The sequence below is a fragment of the Canis aureus genome, chromosome 14, assembly GCF_053574225.1.
Source record: "Canis aureus isolate CA01 chromosome 14, VMU_Caureus_v.1.0, whole genome shotgun sequence".
In the NCBI taxonomy this organism is placed as follows: Eukaryota; Metazoa; Chordata; class Mammalia; order Carnivora; family Canidae; genus Canis; species Canis aureus.
The window spans coordinates 38,342,030-38,359,601 of NC_135624.1; the positions used below are offsets into that span (position 1 = coordinate 38,342,030).

The following is a 17,572-nucleotide window of genomic DNA, read 5'->3' on the forward strand; positions in this document are numbered from 1 at the left end:
CCACTCATACCTGTGGAAGCTGAGGCTCAGACACGTACGGGAAAGCTGCCCAAGTCACTCCGGAAGGGTCCTTTGCCACCTCCCTGACCACCGAAGTCAGGGAGGAAGATGTTTGCGACCTCAAGAGTCAGGAACCCGAGCCTTCGGAACACCAATGCTCACGCGCACACCTCGCCCCGAGTGCCACTTCCTACACACCAGCCCCTATTCAGGGCTGCAGACAGCTGTGCTCAGGTCAACACGAGCACTCCACTATCCATGCAATCTCCCCGCCCCTGGAAACCACAACTCACCCCCCTCTCTGCAACCCACCAATACCACATTTCCACAAAGGAGGTGCCTCAGCACCCAGCCAGTTCTTTACTTAAAATGCACTGTAGTGACTCACTGGTTGTGTATGTGCTATGTACACTGCTGTTCTTTCTTTGCACATGAGAGACTGGGAAGATGGGGCAGTGTGAATTATCAGAAGGCAAGACGGAAGGAGTACGACTCACACTCGATTAAAGGGGCCAAGGCGGGGCCTTCCTGCATTCCTATCTAAGCCATTAATTTAATCAAGGAATGTAATGTATCCACCCCCCACCCCCACACACACCATAGACAGCAGAAAGAAACTTCATCCCAACTCAAGTTTTTGGTACTTCTATTAGCAAAGTTCAAACTGTGGCTTAGGGGAAAAAAAATTAAATATTTTTCCAATAACAGAATACTCTTAATTTTTCCTCATGTCTTTAAAAAAAAAAATCCTCCTCATTTAAAAAAAGAAATCCCATGTACTTCAATCCCTACTGACATTTACTGGAAACAAAAGTACACTACTAAAAATAATTGAAGCTGTTTTTACTGCATTTCTGACCTAGAAAAACTCAAGAGTCCCCCAGTTAGTTTTTTGTTTTGTTTTCTATGAAAAAATGAACGCACTTTAAAGGTTATTAATCTCACTGAGTTGTACCATCTGGAAGCCTTCAGGTCCGTCTCACTGGGCTACTACAATAGATGCCGTATTTACAGCCTCAGACACAACACACCGCCCCGTAGACAAGCACACTCATGTGCCCCTTATGTGCTGGGTACTGTCCGGGTCCAAGGATCTCAGGCAGCTCAGGCACCTCCTCCCAGGACAGCGTCTGAGTGCACGTCATCAAATGGATTAGGCACCTTTGTTTCTCGTAAGCGCAGGTCACTCTCCATCCTTCACGGCCAGGAGTGGACGCCACCGTCCAGCTCGGCTGGCTCCCCCAGGAGCGCCCACTAGCACGCGGTCCCTGCTCTCAGGCAGATGTCTAACCAGCCAGAGGAATCTTGCAAAAATGGAAACCCAGGTGAACCACAGATGTTACAACTGCGCCCCAGGAAAGGTCCAGCCACAGAGACACGGGCATCTAGCCCCCCACGGCCCCTTTCAGGAACCAGAGCACTATCCACACGGAAGGGCTTCCCAGTTTTTTGTTTTTTTTTTTTAAAGATTTTTAAAAATGTATTTATTAGAGACACGGTGGGGGGGGGGTGCAGAGACACAGGCAGAGGGAGAAGCAGGCTCCGTGCAGGGAGCCTGATATGGGGCTCGATCCCGGGTCTCCAGGGTCAGGCCCTGGGCCAAAGGCAGCGCCAAACCACTAAGCCACCGGGGCTGCCCAGCTTTCCGGTTTCTTCACCGTGTATCACGGCTGCAGCCAAGACGCTGCCCCTGAAGAGTGAAGCCGTCCAAGGCCTGACAGGAGCAGCGAGCTGGGGTGCCCGTTTCGGAGCCGAGGCTTCCTCCCGCCCGTCAGCAGCCCTCTGTCCCCAGCGAGAAGCACTTGAGTTTACCTTCCTAAAATCTAACCATTGGCACAGATCCGCGCGCGGCCCATTTCTCTGGCTGCGCCTACTGCTCCTGTCTCCATGATGCCTATCGCTTCTAGAAGCCCCGCCGTGGGAAACAAGGGAAACTGTCCACGGTTTGCGTTACTAACCTGTATTAATAAAAGCAATGGGAAAACACAATGGTAATACATTCATGAAATATGTGACTTCACAAGACATTTCTTCCTCGCTTCTAGCTTTTAATAATGAAAATACTGACAGCTCGTGGGAAGGCGTGTGGAATACATAATCACGATTAAAGCTCTACCAGTTTTCCAAGCAGAGCCGAGAGTCCTCAGCAGTTTTATGTCCTCGGGAAGGAAACTCTCCTACCACAGAGGATCTCCTTGGGGAGATCCTGGATTCGTCCTTATACTTCGCAGGGAGCTGATCGCAGGTGTAAATGGCCAAGACAAGCAGGGCTCACGAACCAAGCACCGGAGAAGATTTGGAACAGGTGCACGTGCTCAGGAGCACGTGACAAAGGGACAGAATGACATGCGGGGGGACGGCCATTCTCACGGGACCGTTAGCTCGTGGCCCCGTCACATAGATAATGCTCCGAGATGAAAACCAAGCGCTGAACAGCACACACACCTTCATCGGGGTTAGCACAGATGACTCTGAGAATTAATTTCAGTATCGCCTAGAGAGCAGCTGTCCCCGCCTGCCCTCCATGCACCTGCACCGAAGGGGTGCGTGTGCCATGGGGGAGAGCACTGGGGAGGGAAGGGGAGACGGGGAGCACACCACACCCCGAGTGCCCCGGGCAGGTTGCTGGGCCAGCGAGTGCCGCGGAGATGGGGGTCCTTGACTCGGCCTCCCCGGGCACGGGTGCCGTCAACATCTGCTAAAGGAGTGACAGCCCGAGTAACAGCCCAAGAGGAGGATCTGGGAAGGCCTCACTGGAGATAGACATCACCGAGCTGCTCGGCGGGGACCTGGCCCCAAACCCCGGCCCTGAAGTAAGACCCCGTGTCCCCTCCAGCTGTGGCCACACCACCAGCCCGTGCCAGGCCAGGCCACCCTCCCACCTTCCAGGTTCTCCCGTCTTCTCCATCCTTCACCGAGACACCCAGCTCCCATCTTCTCATGATAACTATGCCTGAGGTCTAGGCCTGTGTCCCCGTGCTGTCCCCATCCCCGGGCCACTCAGCACATGGTTCTGTTGGGAACATACTTCCCGCTGTGTCTGTGTCAGTCTTCCCCCTGCGCTGGGGCGCAAGGCCCTTGGGACTGGGAAGGCAACCCCCCCTTCCTCATCCATCCAGGAACGCTGGATGGTCAGAGCTGGAAGAGACCTCAGCCGAGGGAGGGGAGTCACCAGCCCAGGCCGCTCCAGCACAGCCCCTCAGTCGGTGCCCCCGATCCCCAATCCCCGGCCTGAGCGAGTCCAGAGGGCAGGGAGTCCGTGCGTCTAACACGGCGTCAGCTAACAGAGACCATGAGTGTTTGCGGAACTGCTGCTGATAACTCAGCACATGTGCTTAAAAATTCCATTTTTAGAGCCACATCTCAATCAGTGAAAGGGAAACATAGTGAATGAGTAATCGACTTCCTGTATGAGTAACTGGGTCACAGCAACCGGGAAGTTAGGTGTTTTTTCACAGACGCCATGGAAGGCGAGCCCTCCCTGCGTTCTACGCGAGGCTCCTGGGGGACAGCACTGCTCCTCCTGCCAAATCCACCCCACAGGGCCTGGACTGTTCACCGACTTTTCAGAGGAGGGTCCCAGAGCAGGCTGTGAGCCCTGCCCCCACACACCCTCTCCCGGCAGCCCCCTGGCCAGGGTGGGACTCTGGTCCCAGCACCGCCCCCCCCCCCCAAGTAAGGGAAGAGCTGGCACACAGGATAAGAAACTGGGGTGATCAGAAGAGGAGAGTGAAGGCCTGCGGAGGTTCTCACACGGGCAGGTGCCCTGGGAGGGGGCGGGAGGTGCTGCACGATGACAAGTGCCAACAGCAACCTTGCAAACTTTCTCTTGGGCTCTTGCTTATACCCAACTTACTACCTTTGGTGTTGCAGGGGCTACAGACTCAGAGCCCTGCGTGAAGACAGGCAAGCCAGGCAGAGAAGCTGGGGCCCCTAGTCTCGGGTGGGTCCCTGGGGAGCCATCTGAGCAGTGCTGGGAAGTTCCCGGGCCCCAGGCCATCGAAGTACCCCCAGCAGGTAGGCCTAAGGCCAAGGAGCACCCAGGACGGCGATGGACTCTGCTGTGACACCTCCAGGCACCTGACAGGCACATGGGAACGGCCCCGCAGGCACTTCTGGGCGCGCTGCAGGGGGGCCCGGCCGGGGCCTACAGTGCAGATCCTGCGGTTTCAGCACAAACCAGTTTCAGGCCCCCGTGGGAGTGATGCCCTCACCCTACAGAGAAGCCTGTGGTTCAGGCTTAAATCCACAACTTCAACCCATACGATCACCCCTCCTCCCTCCCACCTGGAATCGGGAGGTCACAGAACCGAGGATCCAAAGAGATGTTCTGGCCCATTCACTGTACAGACGAGCCCTGCAGCAGGAGCAGAGCACAGGCTCCCGGGGGGAGAGGGCGGGAGGGCACCAAGGAGCGTGGGGCCCAGGACGGCGGGCAACCTCATGCACAGCAGAGCCCCTCCAGGAGGACAGCGGCTCCCTTCCAGAAAATCTCACTCACGTGTCATCTTGTTAAGGCCATAACAGAAAACCGAGGGCTTGTGGGTAGGGGCCACCGGGGATGGCCCACCCCTCACCTGCCTTCTTCAATGGCCAGAGCACAGAGCACTTTCTAAAGCACTACCTGGGGGTGGGAGCCCACTGAACGCAGGTGTCTGGCTTCCCTGCCTGTGATGGTGGACACAGGCTGGGTGACTGTCTCAAAACACACGCTTATTACAGAAAATACAGAAAAATACAAAGAAAAGTTGCCCTGTAATGCCACCTGAGATAATCCCTGTTAAAATGTCAGACTTCTACATACACACATGACACGCAGCATGTGCACACGTGCTGACATGGAATTATGCAGATTTATCCCTGGCTGCTTCCATTTAACATCATATTATGCAATTCTCCACAATGAATCTTTAATGACCGCATTACTCACTGAGCCATCTCCTGCTGATGCATTTTGGTGGTTTCCAAATTTTCACTTTAAAAATTAAATGCTGTGCTGAAGACCCACGTAGGAACACATCTAGCTACATCCTTGGAGGGGAAGCACAGGGCCAGCCTGAGGGCTCAGAGCACGTTGGACCACCCGCCACAGCACCTGCCACGTGGCTCCCACGCAGCCCACCATCGCTGCCTTCTCGCTGTTGCTCTCCTGCCCACCCTCCACCCGCACACGGAAAACTCAGCCGTCCAGATCCATCCTCACCCCTCGCTGGCTCGGGCTCCAGGCTCCCAGCCTCTAGAACAATTGACTTGCTGACCAATTAATCTTGTAAATCCGACCCAGGCTGTAGGCAGGGACCCGGGCCAGGCACAGACCCTGCCCCCAAGTTGCACAGGATCTGAGAGGCAGGTGTGCAGCAACAGGACTGGGGTCCTGAGCCCAGAATCCGGGCCTCAAGATCTACAGGATGGGCGCTTACAGGGCCCCCGGGCTGCTGCCGAGCCCTTCCCGGTCTGCACGCCCGCCCACCACAGTCCACCATCATCTCTGCCCTCCCAGCTACTCTGCCCAACGAGTCAGAGGCCTCCTGGCCATGTACGCCATCTGAGGACCTGCATCTCCTGGTCCCCCACACAGCAAACCAGGCCTCGGGTGCCCTGGGCTCCATCAAGCTCCATGCTTTGTTCCCGTCACCTGCCTGGTGTCCGGGTGACCACGATGAGTGCCCCTCAGGACACAGCTCTGTCGGCCTTGGCACCTAGCCAGGAGCCATCCACACGCCCAGTGAAAGGATCCGGGAGGCCAGGCCAACAGGCAGGAGGCACCACCCCCGATTCCTAGCCCCCTGCCCCGGCCCCACCACCTTCCCTAGACCTTTACACCAGCGTTCTGTGATTTTTTTCTCTTTTTGATGTCCTGGCTTCCTTGAGAAACATATGAGCTCAAAACCCATCCCTGCCCAGGATGCAGCTGCACACCCCACACGTGGTGAGCGAGTCTAGAGCCCATGGAGCTGCTGCCAGGACTGCATGCACATCTCCCTGTCCCGCCTGCCCCTCTACTGTGGCCTTCATCTGGGCAGGTGGTCTGGCTTCCTGAGGTCCAAGTCCTGCCACCAAGCATCCCCAGGACCAGTCCTGACCAGGTCGAATGTCCTGGGCCAATGCCCTGCCTACCATGTGAGGACGTGAGACGCCTCGGCTTGGGGAGGGAGGACATGGGGCACCCTGAGGCAGGAGGTCTCAGCTCAGGACCCACGCAGCCAAGTCGGAAGGTCTGTGAACTTGGACTGACCCCTAAGTGAAACGCAGCGCTCCTTTCCATTATGAACACGGACGACCAGCCACATCAGTATCTATACCTACAAGGTGGGGAAAACACAGCGACTCTCTTGTCACATGGTGGCTGTTAAAAGCGCAAAGTGGGTTTAAAGTCACTGCTACTTTGGGGCACCGGGTGGCTCAGTCAGTTGGGTGCCCGACTTTTGGTTTTAACTCAGGTTGTGATCTCTGGGCCACGGGTTCAAGCCCCACGTCAGGCTCTGCACTCTGCTGGGAGTCAGTCTGGGGTTCTCTCCCTCCCCCTCTGCCCCTTGCCCAGCTCACAGCCACTCTTTCCCTCTTTCTCTCAAATAAACAAATACAAGGTCTTGAACCTGACGGCTGCTTCAAAATCACGATATTTACTAGACCCACTGCTATTACTAAATGTGATAACGTTTGTTATTCTGCTGACCATATTTCAACATGACCAGCTTTCCTCGTCATCCTCTGCATTTCATTCCGTGCCTTGAAAAACATGGTTCAGGAGAAGGATCCATCCATACCCTTCAGCAGACGGGCAGAGGGGCTCGTGACCCCAACCGCACGAGAGCCGTCTGCTCTCAGGGGACAGGGTGGCCTCGTCTCTAAGCAGACAGGACGGTGTCTCCCTTCCCGATAACGTCACAAAACTTCCCCGGTTTCCGTGGCGGTGCGGCCGGTGGGCGGGCGTGATGGTCCCCGGGCAGGGCGGGCCCGCAGGCCGGGACTCGGGGCTGTCTCCAAGGCTGCCGGCCCCACAAGCGCCTGTCCCTGGTGTGATGTGAGCTCATGATTTACCGGCTGCCATGACAACCGCTCCAGGCTCATCACGCAGGCTGCTACCAGGCAGGGGCTCCGAGCTGGGAACCCGACATCCTGCTGAGGCCTCACAGCACGGCCCTGGGCTGGAAACGGGAGCCCACCTGTGGCCCAGGACCAAACCTACACTCGGCCTCAGGACCTCACAGGTCTATTCACCCGGGAGTAACTCGGGGGCCGGGGGCGGGGAGGGCAGCCAGGCGAGGCCCCCTGGAACCAGCACAGAAAGCAGGCCGCGCTCTGCACAAGCACAATGGTTCAGAGAAGCTCCTGTCTCTGCTGTTTTCTAAACACACGAGCACACGGAACTGGATTTTTCAGAAACCTGTGCCACCTGTTTGGCCTGGGCTCTACCGGGCAGCAGCTGGCTCACGGCGGCCCCCCCACCTCCACTGCCTGCCTGTCGGCCGTGCCACCAGGGCAAACGCAAACGTCTCGGCACCCGCTTACGCCACCAGGCCGAGAGCAACATCACTGGCCACAGATGACATATGATAAATAGCAGAATTTGGGGCCCGAAGTCACCCTGGAAACCAAGGGGAGAGGGGCACTCACCCTTTCCCCTCAAAACCTGCTCTGAGTCACGGACCCTGAGCCTGGCTCTGGGCGGGGGTCTGGGGGCTCCAGCAGTGGGAGGGAGAGCATGGGACCTCCTGTCCCCACCCCGCCCCCGCTGCTTCCCCAAGTCTGAGTCTAGTATCTTCAGAAACAAAGACCTGCGTGACTCTTCACCCTGGGTGACTTAAATGTTCCTCAGTGGGCAGCCCGGGTGGCTCAGTGGTTTAGCACCTGCCTTCAGCCCAGGGCCTGATCCTGGAGACCCAGGATCCAGTCCCGTGTCGGGCTCCCTGCATGGAGCCTGTTTCTCCCTCTGCCTGTGTCTCTGCCTCTCTCTCTCTCTCTCTCTCTGTGTGTCTCATGAATAAATAAATTAAATATTTTTAAAAATAAATATTAAAAAATAAATTCTTAAAAAAAAAAAGAAAGAAAAATCTCCATCGCGGAGTCATTAAATAAGCGCAGAGTGCGGCTCTGCCATCAGGCAGCTCTGGTCACTGGCAAGCGAACCCGGGGCCAGGCTCTGCAGGCACCTGGCTGCGCTGCTGCCCGCGCCGGCCATGGGGCTGGCACATGCCCCGGGCGGGGGGGGAGCCTGGCCCATCGGCCCCTGGGCCTCAGTGGGGCTGGGACACCAAAGATTGGCCACCAAACACCACGAAGCCAGTGTCAAGCTCCTTCCAGAACCTCGAAGTGAGCTTTAGATTCAACATCACATGCCCTCTAGTTTGCTTTCAGAACTTGGGTTTCAGCCAGAAGCTATGGGGGCAAGAAAGAGTGACAAATACAGCTCCAGGCTGAGCGGCCCTTCCAGGCCACCACGCGGCCCGGCTGGGCCACTGCTCCTTTCTGCTTCTGGACACCCCCCGCGGAGGCAACAGAAGCTGTTGCCTGGGGGGCCTGTCGGGGTCCCCGGCCAGGCAGCGGCCGAGCGGGACCGCCACGCGGGTCCGTGCACCGTGGCACCTTGGCTTTCACCACGGGGTGGAAGTGGGCAGGAAGGTTCCGACCGCGCTGGGGCCCGGCCTGGAGCAGGTGCAGGTGCTGGCGGAGCGGGACTCCCCTGCTGCGAGGGGACATCCGGTGGCCACGGAGCGGATCCACCCGGTGCCCACACGGGCAGCCTCGCTCGCGGCCCCCCGAGCCAACTGGGCCACGTCACACACGCTCACGGCGGCCTTTCCGGTGGAGTGAATGGAGGCATTCTCCGGACGGAGCGCCAAGGACGCACAGGAGCATCTGCTCGTGTCAGCTGGAGACGGAACAGAACTGCACACTGTCTGCGGAACCTGCGATAGACCTGGGCGACCGGCGAGCCAACTGGGACCAGGAGCCAACCGAAGCACAAGAAACAAAACCCAAACCAAACCTCGCCTGAGTTCCCAGAGAGACGGATTTTTGTCTGGTCAAATAAATGCCAAGACGAGGAGCTTTTACTGTCATATCCGGTTCAGGCGGCACCGCCGAGTGGGGAAGCGCCCCGCTGGACGCGGCCTGGTCCAGACACCAGGTCGCTGCCGGCACCGTCCCCCCACCTCCGCGGGCTCAACTCAGCTTGAGCTCCTCAAGTCTGCAAGGATGCAAAAAAAGTAAAATGAGGGACGCCCGGGTGGCTCAGAGGTTGAGCATCTGCCTTTGGCTCAGGTTGTGATGCTGGGGTCCTGGGATCGAGTCCCGCATCAGGCTCCCCGCGGAGAGCCTGCTTCTCTCTCTGCCTGTGTCTCTGCCTCTGTGTGTCTCTCATGAATAAAAAAAAAAAAAAAAAAAAAGAAAGCAAAATGGGCCATGACGGAGTCCCAGAGGTGGGTCGAGGCTGGCAGGTGTGCAGGAGCATCCTTAGGAGGAACCCCATTCTCAGCACTCTAGCCAGGCACCTGCACTCAGCACTCAGGTGGCCCCACTGGGGTGCTTCAGCGAGGCAGTAAATGTTAGCCCACAAGCAGTGGGCTCAGAAAACACTCCAAGGCCCACGCAGACCAGCACCGAGGCCCCTTCTCCCACAGGGGGATGTGCCCACACCCCAGGGAGGCACTCACTTCTGCTCTTCACCCCTGGGCAGCTTTGCTCAGCACCTCCCACTCTGAATGAGGAGGCGGAGAGACAGAAGAACCCAGACAAAACCCTGGGCGGGCTCCTGGCACAAGGTGGGGGAAGGACAGACAGCACTGCGAGGAAAGAAGCCAACCATGGAGTCACAGAGCTGTTCTCTAGAAATGTGTCACCTTCACGCAGACCACAGTTCTTCCTCTCTTGGTAAAAACCCTCTGGGAAATTCCAATCTGTCACTGCCTGGTTCTTGGCAACACCCAAAGAACTAGCCCTGGGAGGTAATGGGGAGAGGGAGGAGCCAGTCACCCTGCGTGGGGGGAAGGGGCCTGAGGGGGCAAGGTGGGGGGCCAGGCAGGTGCTCCCGGGGGAGGGTGTGGTCCTGGCAGGTGCCCAAGGCGGAAGGTGGGGAGGCAAGGCAAGCCAAGTTGGCAGGGGGACTGCCACTAAGCTACCTCGCTCAACTTTTGTGGTTGAATGAGTAATACTTCAAAAATATTTTAACCTCATTTGAGTGAGCAATATAGCATGCATAAGAATATATGACACATATGTACAGTTCGGGATCAATTACAAAACAAACATCCAACCAGCCTCCTGCCAGTGACTAACAAGATTATTCTCTATCTTCACTGCAAACCTCAAAGAACTTCACCCACGAGGGATTTTTAAATAGGCTTCTGTGAATCTCCATCATTTAAAGCGCTTTCTTTGAGGAATGGCCCCCAAAGTCACCCCTGTCATCTGTAAAAATAAAGTTTTCCCATAAAAATTGTTTTAACAAACTTTCCCCCCACGTCAAAGATAATCCCCTCTGACCCAATCCCACCTGTCTTTAGTCAACAATATCACAAATACTATGATAAATCCGAGGAATTAGCTACCTGTAAGATGTAAATCACCTCCCACCGAGAGGTTCCCAACCGGTTGGTGTGAGCACCCCCCCCCCACTGGTTCCTTCAAGAGCTCCTCAACAGTAAGCACTTCACTAGAGCTCCCCAACTACCCTGTAGCCCATCTCCCTCTCACTTCTCCACAGCGCTTACCAGGTCTGACTCTCTATTTAGTGGTTCTCTGACGAGTATCTGCCTCTCCTACTAGAATGGAAGCATGGCCAGGGCAGGGATTATGTCTGGTTTTTGGGCGACTGTTGAATGAATGGATGAACAGACAGATGACTAAAAAGAGTATCTCAGCGTCACATTCACTCTCACTAGAAACACCTTCATTTGTGTAACTCAATGCCAAAGTTTTACGGCGCAAAAAAAACCCGCGAAGCTTCCGAGTGAAGACTATGAATGACCACCTTCTGTAAGCTGTCTCCACCATTTCAACGAAAAAACCTGAATTTATCAAGCATCTCCTATATACTCTGGGCGCACTCCAGACACCTCCTCATCTATCCTCACATCCACCCTCCCGGACGGGAGCTGTCTTCACTTCGCCAACAGTAACCCGGGCTCCCTGGAGGGGGACTTGGGGCCAGGCCACCAGACTGCAGAGCCGAGGCTATTTCCAGCGGAGCCCTCCACCAACATGGCCCATGGAATCCACCAACCTCCCCTACAGAAGAGTTCCCATGACATCTCCCATATAGAAACATCTTTTTCTCCAAGAACCTAAATCCTCTTTGTCACCCCAAACATACAAGAATCTAACCTACCGCTTTCCTGTTCCCATCTTTCTTAAGCAAAAAGTTCAAAATTTCGTGCTCTGTGACAGTAACGAATCCATCCTGGTTACCAACGACACCTCTCGACACCAACAGAGAGTGTGTAATTACCCTTTCTTGTGTGTGTATGAGCTCAAGCTCCCCCATCATACTTCAGGAAGTAATGGGACCACTGGTGCACCATGCACGCTGCAGAAACCTCCACGCGCACCTTCTCTTCACTCCCCATCCTGGGTCAGGCACCAGTGACCCCCAGTTTACAGATGGGACGCTGGGAAGGCTACGTAACAGGCACAGCTGGGCTCCATGCAGGTCTCGTTGCCACCAGAGCACAGGAGCTCTGCCACCAGGCCAAGCTGCCTCAAGTCCTTTTGAGATAGTGGGTATTTTAAACCAAATGATTTTTTAAAAAGAGGTGGTGACCTAACTGCACGATACTGCAGGCCTCCCAAATTCATTCAGTTAGCTCTCAGCGCACAACAGCAGCTGCCACTCAACAGAGGTCTGACAGTGTAGCGTGCCCGCCCCGTGCCAGGCATTTCATCTACGCCAACTCTGCGTGATTCCACTCGTGCAGCGTTAACTGAGCACCTACTGGGTCCCCATCCTCAGAGGAGGGCAGGCGGAGAATCCCAAGGGAACAGCCGTGAGGACAGTTTGGGGTGGGCTACGGTGACATTTCAATCCTGGGATTGGAGAGAAGGGACAGTAGGAACAACTCTGAATATCTGAGCGAAAAATTCAGGTGAGCTCCCTCACATCTTATGACAAAACAAATTCCAAATGGATACAAATTGTAATAGCTAACATCTCTAAATGAAACAAAGACATCCAAGGAAATACTTTTTAAAGATTTTATTTATTTACTTGAAAAAGAAAGAGAGAGAGAGAGGGCACGAGCCAGGGGAAGAGCAGAGGGAGAGGGAGCAGCAGACTCCCTGCTGAGCAGGGAACCCGACGTGGGACTCAATCCCAGAACCCTGATCATGACCTGAGCCAAAGGCAGACGCTTAACCGACTGAGCCACCCAGGTGCCCCAAGGAAATACTTTAAAATTTAATAATCTATTATAATTTGGGAGGCTGAATGCTTTCTTTCTCAGAGCCAAAATGCAAGGGTCACAAAAAAGGAGTCTGACTACATAAGATTTTTAAAGCTTCTCTAATTGCCCAACAAATTCAGAAAAGCTTATGACAATAAATTCACAAACCTGAAATATAAACCTGGACATACTCAGTTTATATAAATTAATAAGAATTTAAAACTCCAACAGGAAAATGAGCATCAAACATGCCTGGGAGTATGTGTAGGAAATACCAGTTGCCAACAAACAGAAAATATATCCAGCCCTCAGTTGGAAAAATGTGAATTACAATTGTAAATAATTTTTTTGCCTGACATTTACAAGAGCTTGGAAAAAATGATCACTCTCATTTAAGCTCGATGGTCTTGAAGGTATTATTTCAAAAAAAATCTTTTAAAATCACGTGCCCTAAAAAAAAATAAAAATAAAAATAAAAAAAGAAAAGAAAAGAAAAAAAAAGAAAAGAAAAAATCACGTGCCCTTTGAGAGTAACTCAATATGCAGGCATTTAACCTAAAACACCCAGACAGCTATACACAGAGCATTCATCCTCTGAAACAAAAGACAGAGGATGATCTGAACGTTCACTAGTGGAGAGTCTGCTGCACTGAGTCACGGACACCGCGTGGCTGCAGCCATCACGCGGGAAGACATCCTATCTGGTTAAGAGGGAGGAAGCGCCAAAATGGTGTCTGATGACAGCCTATTTGTCCCATATTTATACACACACACATTCCATGTAGCAATGGGAAACTTACGGAAGCCTCATAAAAGAAAATATCAACAGTGATTATTTCCAAGTGGTCACATTACAACTGATCTTCCTGCCCTTCTTCATGGCTCTATTTTTTTAAAACACATTACACTTATTATTAGAAAAATAATAATAGAGTATTCTTTAAAAACCGACAAAAGCAACCATGAACAAAAATCTGGGAGGAGGACACATGGGTGTTTACTCTTCTTTTTCTCTTTTCGAGGTTTTTCGAAGTTTATAAAAACTGAGATGTAAGCACAGTCAGTACCCCATGTAGCAGACAACCGGAGAGATTTAAAAATTTGCCCAATTCAAGACTCGAGGCGGGTCTGTTACGATTCCCATGTGTATTTTAAGCCCCTGGTCCACAGCCCCACAGATGCAAGCAGGTGGAGTGGCTGGTACCCGGCTTGGAGGAAACATTCCATCACCTGTAGGACGGGCAGCCACAATCCCACCTGCCAGTGCCAGCAAGTACAGCAGCCACCAGGCCCTGCCCTGGGGAACCCCTTGGTGCCTGCTAGTCCCTGAGACTTGCCCAAGGGCACCCCACCAGGCAGCATATAAACTCAGACATCCTTACCTCGAAACTCATCATGCTCTTCTGCATTGCTGTCAGCAAGTGGGTAAATCTTGTATTTAAAGTACAAGATTAAACCCATAATTTGGGTTTATATCCCAGATAAAGGGAACTCATACTGAAAGTGCATAAAAGAAAAAAAAAACTTAGAAGACCTATTTCCACCTGTTTATAAATGTGCCCCATGGCACTACCTCAGCAGGAACCCCACTACTTTGCACAGCTGTCTGACTCAAAATGAGGGATCCCCTTTCCCCCTCCCTTTGAGTTGCATGGTTCAATTAGTTTCTGAGGTGGCCAGAAACCACCTCATTTACCTACACCCTTGCCAGGACACATGAGCTGGGGGGCTCGATGTCACGCACACACTGCCATTCCCAGCGCTGCCGCTCAACTCTGGGGAGTGTGATCTGCACTCGTGACGGGGGGGTGGGGGCACCTGCACAGGCCACCTCACAATCCCGCCAGAGCCGTGACCACCCAAAGGCAGGTTGCCACCACCGTTTTATTTTTTTATTTATTCATAGAGACAGAGAGAGAGAGGCAGAGAGAGAAGCAGGCATCATACAGAGAGCCTGACGTGGGACTCGATCCAGGGTCTCCAGGATCACGCCCTGGGCTGCAGGCGGTGCTAAACCGCTGCACTATGGGGGCTGCCCCTATTTTTTTAATGGAAAAGAAGGCATGACGTTGAAAGCACATCTCACCTAAGGGCAAGCATCCTCCTGACACACGTGCACACACAGCCACGAACCTGCTGTGCTGCAGGAGCCTCTCACTGCAAGCAGCCATCTAGCAGGCCTGGCTGCCTCGGCTTTTTCTCCCTGCTCTTCCGGCACAGAAGGCGCGGCCACCAAGCAGTGTCCTGAGCCAGGGCTCCTTGCACAGGAGCTCACTCCTGACCCAAAGCCTTAACTTGGGTAATGGAGCAAGAAGAACTAGCATTCAGGTACCTCCAGCTAATGCAAATCCACCGAAATCTGATCAATCAGCATCGCTTGGGAAGAGAACAGGAATCAGGAAGGAAAACCCCCCACCGAGCTGGAAAGGAGGAGGAGGAATGAGACCAGACAGCACGAGGGGCCCTACAACCCAGGCTGGAAAGGGACACGACCGTTCTGGAGGCCGAGTCGGGGATTTGTCAGACACCGTGAAGCCATCACACCCGAACGAAGTCTTGTAGACCAAGGCAGCGGACTCAGCAGGATCTGCTGGTTTAGGTTCAGTTACTCGAGATGTGACATCACAGAGCAGCTTCTCTTAATCCACGGCCAAACCCAGAAGAGCCTAAACCCAGCCTAAATCCTGACCTGCCAGGACTTTACATTTCTTCCTGCTTAGCCCCATCACTTCCGTAGAACTGCACCCAAGACGAAGCCCTGCCCTTCCCCGTCCCCTGCCGGGCCTGCCAGCTGCCCCAGGGGAGCCCCTCCACGTCCCTGTTCCAGGCAGGCCGCCCCGCAGCACGACCCCCGGGGACCCTGTGACTCTCCACACACGGGCCACACTGCATGCTGCAGCACACCCCCAACCCAGCCTCCACCCGCCCAGACCCAGAGCTGCAGCGGCCGTTATCGCTCCCGGAAACCCTGCGGTGCCCAGAGCCATCTGGAGACTTGTCACCTCCCGGCAGGACAATCTTTCCGATGTGGCCGCTCACGAGACCCAGCTCACCGCATCTCTCTGGCCCTACGCTCTCGGTCAGTCTGTTCAACCAGAGCAACACGAGGGTGACAGGCCACATTCTTCGATGCACACCCTGCGCTGTGACGCCTCTGTCCCACGTGGACGCTGCCAGTGCCAGAGTCCCTTCTACTGTGAAGGTCAGAGGTTCGTGGCCCAGCTGCAGGCCTCGGGCAGCCGTGTGGCCGGCTGCGTCCGCTGTGCAAACCTCTAGCGACGGGGTCCTCCGCTCACGGGCCGTACGATCACGCCGCGTGCAAGGTCCTGGCAGGCCTCTCGCTGAGAGGGTTGGCACGTGCCTCACAGCGACCTGGCCAGACGTGCCTTACATCGTCTGAAAACCAAGATCCTCTCACGGTTTAGAAAACGAAAGCAAACAAAGCAGACAAACCTGGCAACTTCTGAAGGAACTTCCTGGACCCAATAAAGGTTATCCAACAGAAGCCTCCTGAGAAACAGCCCTCCCACTGAAGGAGGATTAGAGGGATTTCTTTTGAGGTCAGAAGCGCACAATAAGGCTTGAAATCACCACTTCCACAGACTTGAGCAAGTGCGGTAGCAAAAGAAAAAACAAATGACATGCCTTGAAGAAACAAGACCATGAAACTGCCGCAGGTGGATGACACGATGTGTATAAAAGTAAGATGGGATCCACAGACAACTGTTCGAACTAAAAAGAATTCAAGAAGCTCGCGGAAAACAAGATTCTGAAAACCTACCGCATTCCTACACCTGAGCAGCTACTGATGAGGAACGGTTCTTTCACGAAGATGCCTTTTACAAACAGCAGCAACCCCAGGTACAAAGGAGGGATGAGGACAGAATCTGGCTGAAAGATGCTTCTATTAATTAGTCTTGTGCTCAGTGATTGCCTCCGCCATCTGGCCTGGTGTTAACACACGTTCTCTACTCAGACCCCTGCCACAGGCTGGGAAGTCAGCATCACAGGTGGGGCTTAAAGATCCAAGAAAAGTTCACTTGTTCATAGAAAAAAGAAGTCGGAGGGGTGCTGGAGTGGTTCAGCCGGTTAAGTGTCCAGCTCTTGATTTTGGCTCAGGTCGTGGTCTCGGGGTCGTGGGATCCAGCCCTGCGTGGGGCTCTGCATGGGTGTGGATCCTGCTTGAGATTCTCTTTCTCCTTCTCTTTAAATAAATAAATAAATAAATAAATAAATAAATAAATAAATAAAACAAAGGAAGCCAGATTCTGGATGGTTATTTCCTACCAGAAATCTATCAAAAGATGTGTAACTCTATTAATGATCTCGCCGAGCCAGAGAAGGCTACTCCCCAGCAACACCTCCCAATTACTGTACTCTAAGTCCCAGGTGCCCAGGCAAATGGCACCTGACCTTTTCTGCAATGTTGGCAACGCTCCTGGCAAGCTAGGGACGGTCGGCATCTTGCAGAAGAGATGCAGGTGGACGCAGGTGAAGCGACTCGCCCGAGGTCACACAGACCGGTGGTGGCAGAGCTGGGACCTGGATTCAGGCGGCGACTCTGATTCCAAAGTCTGGACTCTCCCCAGGAGGCCACAATGCCTCCTGTGGCGGCCTGCTGGATCAGGGTGGCCTGGAAGGGCTGGGAAGGGCAAAGAGCCCCCGTGCTGTACCGCAAGTGCTCGCACAGGCTCAGGCCTTCCCGGGCACCGTCAGTAAGGAGCATCAGGTGTCCCATGGACGGCCAGTAGCCAGGCTCTGCTACGGAACCTGACGTAGGTCCTGGTGTTTGGGAAGGACAACGCAGCTGCGGTTTGAAAGCTGCCCAAATCCCTTGACGCTGAGAGCCGGGGTCCATGTCGCCTCCCCTTGAGCCTGGGCGGGCCTGATGGCTTCACCAGTAGGGCAGACGGAAATGATGTCAGGGATGTAGTGAGGCTGGGTCAGGAGAGGCCATGCAGCTTCCACCCCGCTCGCTGGGAACATCTGCTTTCCAGATACTTCCTCCTGACACGTTTCCTCGAAGAACTCGGCTCAAACCACACAGGGAGGTGGCCAAGCGTCCCCACTGAAACTGGCCCGGGTGCCAGACATGTGGGTGGAGAGGCCTCCAGACGGCCCCCGCCCTGAGCCACTCCATTCCCTCCCGGCTGAGGCTCAAGGAGCAGAGATGCACGGTCGTCCCCAGTGTG

General features: G+C 54.3%; 1 protein-coding gene across 1 annotated transcript in view; it reads right to left on the reverse strand.

Moving 5' to 3' along the window:
• The window catches only part of AGO2 (argonaute RISC catalytic component 2), a 111,789-nt gene that overhangs the window by 61,912 nt on the left and 32,305 nt on the right, over positions 1–17,572 (reverse strand). The window lies entirely within an intron of this gene.